The sequence below is a fragment of the Eubalaena glacialis genome, chromosome 8, assembly GCF_028564815.1.
Source record: "Eubalaena glacialis isolate mEubGla1 chromosome 8, mEubGla1.1.hap2.+ XY, whole genome shotgun sequence".
NCBI classification, from domain to species: Eukaryota; Metazoa; Chordata; class Mammalia; order Artiodactyla; family Balaenidae; genus Eubalaena; species Eubalaena glacialis.
In genome coordinates this window covers 6709029-6726122 of record NC_083723.1, presented here as the reverse complement: position 1 = coordinate 6726122, position 17094 = coordinate 6709029, and positions in this window count along the sequence as shown.

The following is a 17094-nucleotide window of genomic DNA, read 5'->3' as shown; positions in this document are numbered from 1 at the left end:
TGGTAATTAAAATTTGGCTTTTGTTAGCTGCTTTGAAAGCCTTGGAAACAATACAGTGATATGCTTGTACCAACTATCATTCTAAGCACTCTGAGATTCCAAGGGTCTCTAAGGCAGTGTTTGTGCAGCCCCTCATCTCCTGCGGGCACAAGGGCCCAGCAGCTAACTGCTAAGGTTGCAGAGCTGCAAAAGGGGATGAATGAGCACACAGCCTTAACAGGGGTCCTACTGTGAGGGCCCTAAGAGGAAACTAATGGAATCTGAGACCTGAGATTGGGTGTATGTTTGTGGATGAGCTCGGAACCTGGACGCCTAGATTCCCCTGAACCATCCGGGCCCACAGAAGCAACATCCTCCCTCTTTGCAGAGGAGCACAGCCTCCTTGTGCTTGCAGACCCCACCTCTTGGAGCCCTCCCCTGAGAGGCATCTCACGAGATGACCTTAGATCCATCCTCACCACCCTCACCATCTCTGACAGTTACAGCCAAATCTCAGCACAGTCTGAGCGAGAAAACCCAGTCCCTGCTCTAGGAGGAATAACTTGGACACAGAAGTAATTGTCCTTGAGTTACATATACCAGCTGCACCTGGGAGGCCACATGTGGGAGTGGATCTTGAGAGAAGCAGAAGAGAATATGAGACTCAAGAGACTCAATGGGGAAAATTCACTTGCCTGGCAGCACTTTCCCAGGACTTGGGCTCAACCACCTTCCTTGACCACTGCAGCCAATCCTAGCACACCCCTGGGATGGCTCCTTGAAGCTTGGACAGGAAAATCAGATGCAGCTGCCCCACTGCTTTAGGGTAGTATTGAGGAAGGGATCAAAAAACTCAGGAAGGTGGAAATGAAGAAATGTACTTATCAGGTAAGATGAAAAGATGTAGCATCTCAGCAGCCTTCTCAGGGGCTCCGTGAGGACGTTCATCTCACTGAGGCAGTAAGGGATATACCGTGAGGGGGAGGCAGCAGCATCTTTGGGAATTTCAATGATGGTTATTCTCTGGAATTGATGGTAGGACGTAGGGGTGCATAGTATCGGTGTGTGGATGGAAGGCACTTGGCCATCGCAGGCAGGCATGGTGGATACAACTACAGTAACCATGGTAATTAGCAGCAGTGCTGGAGTGCAATTTAGGGCTCCTTGCCTGTAAGAATCTGTTCCGAGGAGAGAGATAGGTGGATAGCTTGATTTTCTCCAAACTGCGAAAAACACCAAATATCCATCAATTATCAAACGGATGAATAATTGGTGTTAAAATCATGTAATGGAATTCTCTTCAGCAATGAAAATGAACAATCCCAGCTACATGCAATAATGCAAATGACTACACTTAATGTTGAGCAAAAAAGTCAGATGCAAAGATCACATATTAAATGGTTCCGTGTATATCAAGTTCAAAAAAAAGCAAATCAGAATTATGACAAAATAAAGGAGAAAAATAATATGATCATCTCAATAAATGCAGAAAAACCATGTGATAAAGTTTAACATTCCTTAGCAAGGAATAAATGGAACCTATAGCAATGAACTAATAAATATATTAGTGAAATATTGAAAGTTTTTCTTTTACATTAGATGACCACTACTGTAGGTCTCTAGCAAGTAAAATAAGGCAAGATAAATTAATAAAATATGTAAGGATTGGAAGGGAAGAAGTAAAACTGTCATTATTTGCCAACAACATGACTGTGTATGTAGAAAATCTAAAAACTTTACAGATGAACCATTTGAATTAAAGAGTGAATTTAACACAATGGCTTGGTAGAATTAAATACAGTAAGTCCGCTACATATGAACCTTCAAGTTGCAAACTTTCAAAGATGTGAACGTGCATTCACATGTCCAATCACGTAAGTTAGTTCACGTGTCTGGCATATGTTGTCATGTGTGTGCATCCTCTGCAAGTGGCTGTGCTTTTGTGTACTTTACTGTATAGTACTGTAGAGAGTACAGTAGCACAGTATCTTTATTTCAAGCCCAGGATGTCTGAAAGCAAGCATAAAAGCAGCGGTGATGTAGCTGGTACTGCTAAGAAGTGCCAGCTGTTGTACTGTACTACTGTACTTTTCAAGGTACTGTACTGTAAGATTAAAAATGTTTTCTTTATTTTTTGTGTTTGTTTTTTATGTATTATTTGTGTGAAAAGTATTGTAAACCTATTACAGTACAGTATTATATAGCCGATTGTGTTAGTTGGGTACCTAGGCTAAATTTGTTGGACTTAACGAACAAATTGGACTTACGAATGCACTCTTGGAATGGAACTCGTTCGTTTGTAGGGGACTTACTGTATGCAAAACACAAAACACAATTTTACTCCTATGTATCATCAACAATTAGAAAATGAAATTAAAATTATACTATTCACAATAACATCATGAAATATCAAATATCTAGGAGCAAATCTAATATAAAATGCACAAGACTTCTACACTGGAAACTTTAAATCAGTACTGAGAGAAGTTAAAGAAAACCTAAATAAGTAAAGCAATATATTTTGTTCTTGGATTGGAAGATTGGGTGTTATTAAGATGCCAATTTTCTGTGAGTTGATTTAAATGATAAAATCCTTATTTTAAAAAAGCTAGCAAGTGTGTGTGTACACATAGGTGCAAACTGATGGGCTAATTCTAAATATGATACAGAATTTTAGTCCCAAGACAAACTGGAAGAAGAATTTAAAAAGTTGAAAGATTTATACTCTGGATATCAAGACTTATGATTAAGCTAGAGTAATTAAAATATGCGTTATTTGTGCAAAGACGGAGAAATGGACCACTGAACAGAATAGAGAGCACAGAAACAAGCTCAATACATGCAGTCACTTGATTCATGACAAAGATATTATCGGAGAGCAATGGGGAAAGGACAATAAATAAATGGTGCTGGATAGGCATAAAAACCGCATATCCATAAGAAAAAGATTTAATCTTAATCTTTAACTCACATTGTAAAATAACAGAAACTACACAGATTGGTCTCTGCTCTGCTTCCCGCCACAGAGTTCCTAAAACCCTTGTAATTTCCTATGTGATAAAAGCACCAGGAGCATCTTTTGTTCTGATATTTGGTCTTTGACCTTGGTTCCTGACACAGAGCTCCTAAGTCTCTTGGATTTTCCTGAGTGATAGAGTGTCTTTTGTTTTAATAAGGTGACCTTTGGTGGGCTTCAGGATGGGAGCCGGTCACCAGAAAGACTAAGCCATGATTAGAAGTTTGGAACTTTCAGCCCCACCCCCGTCCTCTCAGAAGAGGAGAAGTGGAGTTAACAATTGATCATGCTTACATGAAGAAACCTCCTTAAAAATTTCAAAAATACGGGGCTCAGGGAGCTTCCAGGTTGGTAAACACGTCTACGTGCACCCCAAATCCATGAGGACAGAAGCTGTTGTGCTGGGGACCCTTCCAGACCTCACCCTCTATACCTCTTCGTCTGGCTGTTCATCTGTAGCCTTCACATCATATTCTTTATTATATAATAAACCAGTAAACGTAAGTAAGTGTGTTCCTGAGTTCTGTGAGCGATTTCTAGCAAATAATCAAGCACGAAGAAGGAGGATTCTTCAATTTGCAGCCAAGTCAGACAGAAGTTGTGGGTAACCTGGGGACCTCCTACTTGCAATTGGCATCTGAAGTGGGGGAAGGCTTGTGGGACTGAGCCTTTAACCTGTGGGATGTGCACTCTAGTTGCTGTCAGAATTGTATTGTAATGCAGGGCACTCAGCTGGTGTCAGAGAACAGCCTGGTGTGGAAAACCCACACACCTGGTGTCACAAGTATTGTGAGTGTGAGAGTAAAGGAAAACACAATGAGTTTTCTTCTCAGACACAAGCCCTACACAAAAATAAATCCAGATGGATTGTAGAGATAATTGTGAAAAATAAATCAATAACATTTCTAAGGAGATAACAAGAGAACATGTATGTCTTTAGGAGTAGGGAATGTTTTCTTAAATGTCAAAAGTATTAACCAATAAGAAAAAAAAAGATTATGGAAAGAACACATTAACACTAAGACACGTTAAGAGAGTGAAATACAAGCCACTGAATTGGAGAAGATATTTGCAACACATATAATTGAAAAGAACTTGTATTAAAAACAAAAAACTCCTAAAAATCAATAAGAAAATGACAACCCAATAAAAAAAAGGGAGCAAGAGATTTTAACAACAGCTTCACCAATGGAAGTACAAGTGATTAATAAACATATGAAAAGGAACGAACACTCATTAGTCATCCAAGAAATGCAAATTAAAACCACAATTAGATTCTGCCACACACCTACCAGAATCGCTAAAATCAAATAGGCTGCCAATAGCAAGTGTTCGCAAGAATGGAAAGCTCTCATACACCCCTGGTGGGAGTATAAATGGGTACAGTCACTTTGGAAAACTGTTTCCTGTTATCTATTAAAGCTAAACTTATGCATACCCCAGATCCTGTAATTCCACTCCTAGGTTTAAACTCAACAGAAATACATACATATGTGAAAATATGTGTACAAGAATGTTTATTGCACATTATCTTTAATGGCGAAAGACTGAAAACAGATAAAAATTTCATCAACATTATAATGAAATAATATTCACTGTATGAAATATCTTCATACAATGGAATGCCATCCAGTAATTAGGATGAATTAATTACAGCTGCATACAATATAACACTATAAATCTTGCAAACATGATGTTGAGAGAAAGAAGCCAGACACAAGAAATGTGTGCTGTGTGATGCCATTATATGAAGTTAAAATACAGATAAATCTAATCCACGATGTTAGAAATCAGGATGGTAGTTACCTTCGGAGATGACTCTAGGAGTACTGATTGCAAGGGGGCTAAAGGGGCACTTGAGGGGCTGGCGTATTTTAACTCTTGATCTGGCTTCTGATTTCATGATGTGCTTTTTGTATGTGTGATAATTCGTCATGCTGTGCACTTACATAATTCACTTTTCTGAATGTATGTTATTCTTCAATAAAGGTGTTCCTAAGACAGGAAAGAAAAGAAGTACTTTACTGGTGTAGAAAACTCAAATATTCAGGGGTAGAAGTAGCTTCAAGCTCAGTCAGATCTCATTGCTAACAAATCTTTATTAAATGTGCAAGTGTCTTATTGGCAGCAGCACTAGCCAGGATATGGCTGAGTGCCTTGAATTTATGCAATTGCTTCTCCTTCTTGGCCTTCCTTTCTTCTACCTCTACTTCCACCCCATGAGTCATTTCCTCCAGGCCTACGGGGTTAACGCCTGCCTGTGTGTCTAAGTCTGTGCAACAGGTGTTCACTGGGCAGTGTTCAGTCCCACCTAGTTAAGGTGACATTTCGCTTTTATGGGAAATCATTTCTTGTAGTTTCCCATTATCTATTACATTCACATGAAATTGCATAAGAAATATTGTTCGGTTGGTGAATGGCCCCATGGATTGTAATTAAGTTAGTTACTAGCCTACCCTCTCCAAGTATGGATCAAATCTATTTCTCTTATCCCTTGAGGACCATTCTTCCAAGCAGTCTAGTGCCCAACCTCTCCTCTCAAGGATGTTTGTATAGCAAACAACCAGGCTAGGTAGAGATACTGAACCAAGGGCAGATGTGTTTACTGTCCAGTATAATAGAGATAATGCCTCCCTGGGGAAAAGGGCAGGCAGGTCTTCTTGCAGTTGCCTTAATAAAAGATTGGGGTTTTCTAAGCTTGGGGTTCTTTGGCTATGATGAAAACCCATGGCCAGCACATCCTCTTGGTCACCTCCTCATTACCCAGCGGGACTTGGGGGACGAGGGGAACTGACGCATACATGAAGTTCATGCTGCCTGCTGTGTCCTGGGGAACAAAATTCTCTGTCTCTGACCCAGGAATCGTGTGTCTTCTCTCAGCATCCATGAAACTGTGGCAGGCTAACTTATTAGCTTGCAAGTAGGATAAATTCTCAGACCTCTTGTAATTCTTGAAAGAGATATACTTGGCTTCATCTAGTGTTGCTACTATGTTTGCAATACAAACCAAAACTGATTTTCTGAGTTTAACAGCGTTAAATAATGAAAATTCACCGAGCTGATCTCCCTGTGCTATGCAGCTCAGTGCTTTGTGACCACCTAGAGGGGTGGGATAGGGAGGGTGGGAGGGAGGAAGATGCAAGAGGGAAGAGATATGGGAACATATGTATATGTATAACTGATTCACTTTGTTATATGGCAGAAGCTAACACACCATTGTAAAGCAATTATACTCCAATAAAGATGTTAAAAAAAAATAGAGAAAATTCAATTGAGTAAAATGTAAAGATCACATTGGCTTTATCAAATGATTCATGAATCAGGCAGCAACTCATCCAAGTTTTTAAAGGCAGAAAGAGGGTGAAACAAGGAACTTATTAGCGAAGAATGCATTGTTTCCAGGAAGGTCGACCTCCTGAGGGGAACCGAAGGGTCCTATCAGGAGGGTCACCTCACTAGAGCTGACCAGTTAAGACTGCATTCCTGAGAGAGTTTGAAACTGCAGTTAGGTTAGGTATTAAGTCTTGGCTTGCAGTCGTGGGGCTTAGCACAAATGACTCTATTTTGATTGACTCTATTTTGGGCCTGTTGGTTTTTTCTTTTTAACAAAAGTATCCCAGATAAGTTGCCAAATATAGTAGGCAAAAATTGTGTGAGTTAGATAGTGACAAAATGGTTCAATTTAATCTAGGGGTGTGGGCTTAACGATATCTCCTCCGAAGTTATCCAGAAGCTTCTTCTTCTGTTTGGGACTAGGAGTTCATGCCCTTGGCCTGAGCTCGTCTGCAGGAGAGGAGGTTGTGCTGTCTCCCAGACATGACCAGTGTGACCCCGGACCAGACACGCGGTGAGTGAGGGGTGAGTCGCTGATGGTCCTCCAAAGATGGCTGGAAGGGTGACTTGCTCTGAGGAATCTTCGAGGCACTCCCAAGAAATGTTTTTGATCAGCTTCCAACACTGAAGAATGGAGGGTCTCCATTTCTTCCTCCCCGTAATCCTCATGGTCTCTGCCTCTATTTTTGTTTTTTTAATCTTTCTCCTCAAGCTTTGATCTAATTTCTGACACAGAGAAGAGACTTTGCTCTGCAAGTATGCCTCCCAGTCACAGCATTTGTTTCTGTTTTTACCCAATAAACTCACTTCTTGGGTGTGTGGTGAGGGTGTGACAGAGAGAGGAGACCCTGGGGTGTATTTGAAAGAATTTAATGTATTTCTGTAGCAAGGGAGGATGCACGTACACATCTGAGATGCATTTTCCAGCCACATTTGTATTTCCAATCCAGAGTCTTCTTCTGACCTGCGTTCAGCTGCGCGGTGCCCCTCTTCCCGTGAATCCCTGCAGGAATCTAAAGCTCACAAGTTGGAAACCAGCCCCTCATCTCCTCTCTTTGTGGTCTCTGTCCCAGCAATGGACGTTTAGTCCCATTCGAAACACAGTGTGGTCAGCTCCTGCTGAAGGAGGGTGATTCGAATGCTAATGTCAGCCCTCTTTGAATCTTCTGAGTACAAGAGGGAACTGAACAACAACTGTGGTCATCAGTGCCCAGAACTTTGTTTTTAATGACTGAAAAGTAAAGACACCCACAGTGAATATTTTTCCACTTGAGAGGATTTATGCATATTTCACTTATCTAAAGTTTCAACTAATAGTATTTGTGGCTCTTATTGTAATTCTCCTCAGTGACTATTGCCAGGATTAGAGGATGAGACTATTTTGATTTTTAGAGGTAAAAGGGAAAGATTTGACATAACAAACATTGTGTTCATCACCACTTATCTCTACTTGTAACTCATGCCATCGATAGCATTAAAAGTCACATGTATTTACAGGTTTCAGGCAAAGAATAGACCTATTAGAAATTCCACCCCCTAAAATATATCAAGGAATTATCTGCATTGCTTTGAATCCTGCCATAAATTCTCATTTTTGAGTGTGATCAGCATAGTATAAGTTGGGAAGACTGTTTGATCCTTGCCTTTACTAACACTGGCTGATGGACATTGTCTTTGTTTCTGATAAAAGAAAAATCTTTCTGCAAACAAGATATTGTGAATATAAAAAGTGTCACACTAAAGGTGTGCTGGCCTCAATGTAAAGGTGATCAAACAGAAGAGATTGGAGACACATTAGGTCAGAAACTTGTACTTTGCTCTTCAGGGACAAACTCCTATCAGAGGAAAGAAAGAATGGAAGCCAAATAAATTCTACATGGTGATTCCTCTTTCCTAATACTACAAAAGTCACTCTTAAAATTTTGCTAAAATGCCATTTATAAAAGTTGACACCTCTAACTAAACAGATTTTTTTTTGCTGCATGGAACTTTCTATACTGGTCTTCAAGGTGAGACATTTATAACAGTATTGGAAGAAAAATGCAAGAGGTATCCCTCCAATGTCATCCTCAACAGCAGAACACTGTCTGGTACACTGACCTCCTATCCAGTCTCTTATTTTCTAGTTTTAAATCCCTTCAGTTCTTTCTCTGTGTGATCACTGAACTGGGCTTTCTAAATGCAGAATTTACCATGTCACTCCTCTACTTACAAACTGCTGTGAGTCTCCATTGGTCTTAAACTAAAGAGCAGCTCCTTAGTCTGTCACTCAAAATCATTCTCAATCTAGGGCCAACCTCTATTCAGCCTCATCCTCTGACACCACCTCCACCCCATCCCCTCTTCATTGCCTCCACAGTTACACATTAGAGTCTAACCTCCCTGAACACCCCCCGCCTCCCCTGCCAGCTCTGAGCCTCTGCACCTTTGTTCTGCTGACCTGGATTGCCCTGATCTCTCTTCCTCAGTTACAAACTGTCACTGAAGATCTTTAAAGGCTCAACTCAAGTGTTACCTCTCAGCTAGGTATTCTTCCTCAAAGAAGAGTAAATTTCTCCATCTTTTAACTTCCCTTGAAATTTTGCATTTCCTACTAGTGAAGTGTATATATCACATAGCATTATTGTCATTTGTCACTTGTCTGTACTGTGAGTTGTGTTTCCCACTGGCTCACAGTCTGTCTCCTGGAAGGAATTTTTGTTTCTTGTTCACAAGGTATAAATTTGTTTTGATATAAAAAATTTTAATAAGTTATAATGCATTTATTGACTATTACCAGACAGAGTCATTCTTCAATCATTGATCTGTCTCTGCTATACTTGGAAATCAAGCTAAGCCTTAGACTGTGTTCGGAATCTAAGTTTGTAATGATGGAGAGAATAGTAAGAGTTTGAGACATTAATAAATGAGATATAATATGTGATCAGAGCATGGGTGGAAGCAAAGGAGATGTTAGAAACTTGAAGTTCCCCAGGATAATGGCAGAACACAGAGTGAGAGTAAACTTAAACAAATAAATAACATTAAAGGATGGCACTGGAAAACAGTAAGATACTTCTTCCAAAAAATTAAGCATAGAATTACCATATGATCCAGCAATTCCACTTCTGGGTATATACCCCCAAAAATTGACAGCAAAGACTCAAATCAATATTTGTACACCAATGTTTATAGCAGCATTATTCACAATAGCCAACAGGTGGAAACAACCCAAATGTCCACTGGTAAATGAATGATGAATAAAATATGATATATACATACAATGGAATATTATACAGCCTTAAAAAGGAATGTAATTCAGACACATGCTACAACATTTTGCTAAGTGAAATAAGCCAGACCCAAAAGGACAACTATTACATGATTCCACTTATATGAGGTACCTAGAATAGGGAAATTCATAGAGAAAGAAAGTAGAATTGTGGTTTCTGGGGGCCTGGAGAGGGGTGAATGGGGATTTATTGTTTCACGGGGTACAGAGTTCTAGTTTGGGGTGATGAAGGAATTCTGAGGATGAATAGTGGTGATGATTGTACTACAATGTGAATGTACTTAATGCCACTGAATTGTACACTTATAAATGGTTAAGATGGTAAATTTTATGTTATGTGTATTTTACTTTACCACAATAAAAATTTAAGGAATACTTCTTGTATCTGGGAGCATATTCTAGAAACCTACTGTATTTAATACACTTATGCCTCTGCTAAATAGTAGTAATGTCTTAAAAAAGTTGGCTTCCTCCACTTATTTTCATTGACATACATCTTCATTGTTTCACTTTCATCTGACTCATTAGCACAAACCAAATTATCAACCAATATTCATGTTGAAACTACCCTTTTTCTGACAGTATGAATAATTTCTTTGCTGATTAGACAGTAATCTAGCATTTATTCATCATCTGATTTTGTTACATTGTTCTTTAGCAGTAGAAGTATAGGTTGCATTTTGCAAGAAATAGCAAGTCACACTGAAGTTATAGGTTATGGAATTAAGATAAAGACTATGTATCTTTTGTTATTATTTGTAAATTATGTGGGCATCTCCTTTGGGTCAGTAAAAATTATAATAAACAGATGTACATATATACTTGCCTACAGTTTCTTTTTGGAGGGCTGGTTGTTAAATATTTTCCACACACCACTGCTTTGGGCCCTAAACAGACTTTCCTAAAAACACACACCACAATAGACACCTGTAAAAGTCTCATTTCTCTGTACAGTAGTTAAGATTATGGGCTCTGGAGTTCAGCTCTGTCATACAAGCTGGCTGACTTACCTGTTCCAAGCTTCCATTTTCTCATCTGCAAAACAGAAATAATAAATACCTAGTTCATATAGTTATTAAGAGAACTAAATGTAAATATTTATGTGTTTATGTAATATATGTAAAATTCATAACACTATGCCTGACACATAGGGTGTTCTTACCAGATGCTAATTATTATTATAATTCTGTTCTAATAGTTTGGGTTTTATACTTGTTTGGAAGTTATCACAAAATAATTTTATCATAATATATATATTGGTGTACTGCTGAGGAAATCACTCAACCTGATTTTGAATTTCTGTATTAGAGTTTTCTGAATTTTTTGATCATACAATCCATTATTAAAAGAAATTTGAAGACAATCCCATTATGTGACTACTTATTTATAAATTACATGCATATTCTACTGAATTACATACATTATAAACAAATAAAATAGAATTTAAAAAAGAGAGAAAGGTGAATTATATTTTAAATTATTTAAAAATTTTATATTTCCTAACAATAAATAGCAACCTGTTAGCTTTCACCCCTGTTGCAGGTAGTATTTTCGCAAAGCAGCCACACCAATGCATCCCATCCCATGCATTCTTCTCCAGTTGTACTGTTGACACTCCTTCCAGAAGAAATTTTGTCTATGTTACCCCCTATTGAATCTGGTGGGCCTCTGACTACTGCATGGCTTCCAAGGCTAGATCATAAAAGGTCATAGAGCTTCCAGCTGACTCTCTCAAGTCATATGTCTTAGAAGCCCTCAGGTGACACTTAAAAGGTCAGCTACCCTGAAACATACTGAAGCATACATGGACAGGCCACAAATATACACAAGATATAGAGAGATACCCCCAAAGCCCCAGCTATTCTAGCCTCCAAGATCATCCATCAGAAATATGAATGGGTAAGCCCTTAGATTATTCCAATTCCCAAGCTTTGAGGAACCCTAGCTGACATGGAGTAATGCAAAAATGAATCCCTATGGAGCCCTGTCAAAATGGAGATTCATAAGCAGAATGAATGTTGTTATTAGACACTTAGTTTTGTTGTGATTTTTTAATGCACCAATAGATAACTAATACATAAATAATAAATAATACATAAAAATAAAACTATTATTGCATATATATGTTTTTTATTGAGCACAATGTATATGCTTCACTAATTTTGAAACTCTTGACTTAAAATCATATGATATTAGGAGACAATTTCCAGAATGGTGGCATAAGGACCTCCATGGACCCCCCCCTCCCCAGTGAAATAACCTAGCTGGTAAAAATTAGAAAAGAAACTCAACCATTTTAAATCTCTGGAAGCACACACAGAAAGGAAGAAGCATTTGTTTAAGAATATCTACTTGGTAAGAACAGTATAAGTCAGTGGCATTTGAGCCATGACTCACTCTTTCTTTCCTCACTCTAGCTCAGCAAAGTGGAAGCTTCGCTCTGCAGAGCTGTGGCCAAGAACATAGTGCTGCCTTTTCCATCAGCTCCCTTTTCCAGCCTTTCCATCAGCTCCCTTTTCCAGCCTTTTCCATCAGTCAAGGGCTGTGGTACCTCTACTTGAGGGGCAGGCCACCAGCTCAGTGTTGCAGAGGCTGTATTTGAAGCAAGAGCAGTGAGAGGTCTGGGGAATCCCTTCCTCCACCTAACCCCTACTCACAGGACGGAAACTACCCAGGCATGGCAGACCAAGAATACTGGGACCCCAGCTGCATTCACCTCAGCATATAGGCCAGAGTCTGCATCCCAGGGGAGGAAATCAGAGAAGTCCAGAGGCAGCTGCCCCAGCCCAGTGACCTGTTTGTGAAGCAGAGTATCACTCTGAGAGAAGTGGGCCACTGAGCTGGTCCCCACCTCCAGAGCAGTGACACAGAGCTTTTGCCCAGCAGGATATGTAGGTCATAAGAACACAGAGCTTTAAAGCTCTACCCAAGGGAGCTAACTATTTAGAACAGAGTGTGGGGAAATTCAAGCCTAAGGGTGCTCTGGAAAACAATGGAGGTAAGCAGTGATGATAAGCAATTAAAAGGAGGCTGGAAGCTTCATGAGAGCAACAGGCTACAGTGTAAACAAGCTAGAAGTTTATCAGAGAAAGCCAGGGAAAGAGACAGTGAAAAAGAGCCCTCCTGTGGTCAGACAAACCTCAACAAGTGGCCTCAAGGATTTGGATCAGAATAGGTAGCACTTTATGCCCAAAAGCGTTATTGAAAACAGTCAACCAGCAGTTAATGGAGACTGAGAGCTGGATGTGATACCAAGGTAGGCAGACAGTTTAACATAATCACAGGGAAGGGGAAAGTCAAATGGAACCCTGCTAAATCCACTACAATTGCAGAGTAACAGCACATGCTCAAGGCTGCACTTTCTGAGGAGTGGCATCAGAAGCTGTACGCTGCAGGGAAATATACATCATTACATAGTTCAGCAGTCACTGAACAAACAAACCAACAAAAAACATTAACAAAGCAACAAGAAGCCTTACAAAGAGTATGGGAGCAGGGTGGGAGGGCTCAGTATCCATTGTTGCTAGAATAGTGTGTTCAAAATGACCAGTTTTAAACAAAAAATTACAAGATTTCCAAATAAAAAGGAAAATGTGTTCCATACACAAGAAAAAAAGCAGGCAACAGAAACTGCCTTTGAGAGTGTACTGATTTCAAACTTAAAAGAGAAAGACTTCAAAGAAGCAGTTAAGACTTCAAAGAACTAAAATAAACAGTGCTTAAAGCAATAAAGGAAGTTATAATGTGTCTCATCAAATAAAGAATAACAATTAAGAGAGAGAAATTATAAAAAGAACCAAATGGAAAATATGAACTTGAAAAATACGATAACTAAAATAAAAATTTTACTAAATGGGCTCAGCGTAGATTTGAGCTGGCAGAACAAAGAATCACTGAATTTAAAGGGAGAGGGATCATGCAATCTGAACAACAACAAAATAATAAAAAAAAGATGCACAGAGCTTTAGAGAAAGTGGGATACCATAAACTACAACAACGTATGTGTAACGGGATTAAGGAGTTAGAGGAAAGATAGGAAGGAATAGAAAAATGTTTTTAAAAATAATGGCTGAAAACTCAAAATTTGATGAAAAACATGAATCTAAAATTCATCCAACTGCAAGTAGTATAAACCCAATGAGATTCACATGCAGACACATCACAGTGTAAGACAAACTCTTGAAAGCAACAACCTTCATGTTTTCAGGAACCCCAATAAAATGAACAGCAGACTGCTCACTAGAAACAATGGAGGCCAGAAGGCAATGGCATGACGTATTCAAATTCCTAAAAGAAAACTGTCAAAAGAGAATCTTATCTCCACCAAAACCATATTTCAAAAATGAGGGTAAAATAAAAACATTTCAAGATACACAAAGTTTTAGAAAATTTATTGTTAGCAGACCTGCTGTGTAAGAAATACTAAAATAAGTTTTTCAGACCTAGAGCAAGTGACCCCATACAGTAACTCAAATTCATACAAAGAAATAAACAGTACCAGTAAAGATAGTTGTGTAATTGTGAAAGGCAGTATAAATGCATAGTTTATCACTTAATTTATATAACAATCAACTGTATAAAACAGTATACACATATATGTATTGTTGGGCTTGTAACATATAGAAATGTAATATATTTGACAATACCAGCATGAAAGAGGTGAATGGGAGCAAAGCCACATTGGAGTAAGGAAATGACAGCAGAGAAAAATTCAAATCTACAAGAACAAGAAGAGAACCAGAAATTGAAAAAAGGCAGGTTAATAGAACAAACACTAGAAATATATATTTTCTTTTCTTTATTGTCAACTTTAAAAATGACATAAAGTTATATAAGTTAATTATAACAATGTATTGCAAATTTTATAGCATATATAGAGGTCTTAAAAAAAGGGGAAGAGGAAAAAGAGGAAAACTGAAATACCATTTCTATATCTCACTGGAATTATTTAATATAAATCTGAAGTACATTCTGACAACTTAACATATATATGGTAAGCCCAAAATACATAAAATAACAAAATAAAAATATTATAAAAGGAATTAAATTTACACAATTTATTAAAGGAATTAAAAGTTACACTAAAAAACACTTGCTTGATGCAAAAGAAAACAGTAAATGAGGAAGAGTGGAACAAAAATGACAAGATACATATAGAAAATAAAATGTGAAATGTCAGACATATTTCTAACTATATCAATATTAACATTAAGTGTGAATAGATTAAACACTCCAATCAAAAGGCAGAGACTGGCAGTGTGGATAAAGAAACAAGATCCAATTTTATGACGTCTACAGGAAACACCCTTTAAATTCAAAGATTCAATCTGGTTGAAAGTAAAAGGATGAAAAAAATATGTAAGCAACAAACATAAGAAAGCTGGAGTGGTTATACTAATATGAGAAAAATGTACTTGAAAACAAAAAAATATTACTAGACATAGAGACATTTTATACATATTAAAATTCTATAAATTTTATAAAAGGACCAATCCAACAGAAAGATATAACAATTATAAACATACATGCACCTAACAATAGAGTAACAAAATAAATAAAACAAAATTGATAACAGAATTGATAAAAGAAATCAACAATTCAATAATAATAGTTGAGGACTTTAATACTCCATTTTTAATAATGGATAAAATAACTAGACAGAAGAACAGGAAATAGAAGACCTCAAGTCTAGTCTACTAGACCAAACAGACATCTGTAGAACACACACTCAACAACAGTAGAACACACATTTTTCTCAAGTATACATGGAATGTTCTCCAGGATATACTAATGTGCTAGGCCATAAAACAAGCCACGGTAGAATTAAAAGGACTGAAGTAAAACAAAATATGTTTTCTGACTGCAATAAAATAAAATTAAAAAACAAATAAATTTGGAAAATTAACAAATATGTGGATATCAAGCAACACACAGCTAAATATCTGAAGAGGACATCACAAAGGAAATTTAAAAATACTTTGTGATGATTGAAAATGAAGACACAAAATACCAAAACTATGGAATGCAGCTAAAACAGTGCTTAGGGCCAAATTTATGGCTGTAAATGTCTATATCAACAAGATCTCAATTCAAAAACCTAATATTCCACCTTAAGACACTGGAAAAAGGAGAGTGATCTAAAGCCAATGCAAACACAAAGAAAAAAATAGCAAAGATAAAGTTGAAATTTATTATTTAGGATATAGAAAACAATAGAGAAATAAAAAAAAAAAAAGAAATTGGTTTCTGGAAAAGATCAACACTAATAACAAACCTTTAGCTAGACAGGCCAAGAAAAAAAGGGAGACGGCTCAAGTTACTAACATCAAGGATGAGAGAGAATATTACTATCAACTTTATAGAAGCAAAACAGAGTATAAGGAAATATTATGAACTGTGGTAGTTTCTGACTTAAAGTCTGACATAAATATAGCTACCTTTGCTCGCTTTTTAAGTTTCCATCTGCATGGAACATCTTTTTCCATACCTTCAGTTTCAATCTGTGTGAGTCCTTAAAGCTGAAGCTGAGTCTCTTGTGAGCAGCATATAGTTGGATCTTATTTTTTAAAATCCAATCAGCCACCCTATGTCTTTTGCTCAGATAATTTAATATATAATTTACGTTTAAAGTAATTATTTACAGTTATGGACTTACCATTGCTGATTTGTGAATTGTTTTCTGGCTATTTTGTAATTTCTTTCTTCCTCTCTTTCTGTCTTCCTTTGTGATTTGATGATTTTCTGTAGTGGTATGCTTTCATTACTTTCTCTTTATTTTTGTGTACTTACTATAGGTTTTTGCTTTGTGGTTACCATGAGGCTTACAAAAAACATCTTATAGTTACATCTTATAGTTACAACAGCCAACAAATTAACTGCATACAAAACTATAAAAAATCCCACATTTTATGTTTTTGATGTCACAATTTACATTTTAATGTGGTGTAAACATTAATACATTATTATAGCTAAAATTATTTTTAACACTTTAAAAAATTTTGTATTAGAGTTTTAAGTTATTTTCACACAATTACTGTATCAGAATACTCTAAATTTTGACAATATGCTTTCCTTACAGGAAAAGTGAGTTTTATATTTTCACATGTTTTCTTGTTGCTAATTAGCATCCTTTTGTTTCAGCTTGAAGAACTCCCTTTAGCATTTCTTGTAAGGTAGGTCTAGAGGTGATGAACTGCCTCAACATTTTTTGGTCAGGAAACTTCTTTATCTCTTCTTCTTTTCTACAGGAAAGCTTTGATGCATAATTTGAAGTGACTTGCCTTTGAGTTCATGAATTCTTTCTTCTACTTGATCAAATCTGTTTTGACACTCTTTACTGGTGAATTTTCACTTCATTATGTTCTTCAACTCTTCTCTTAGGTTCTTTTTTAATGGTTTCTGTCTCTTTATTGAACTTCTCCTTCTGTTCATGTGTTTTTTCTGATTGTGATGAATTGTCTGTGTTCTCTTGCAGCTTGCTGAGCTTCCTTAAAAC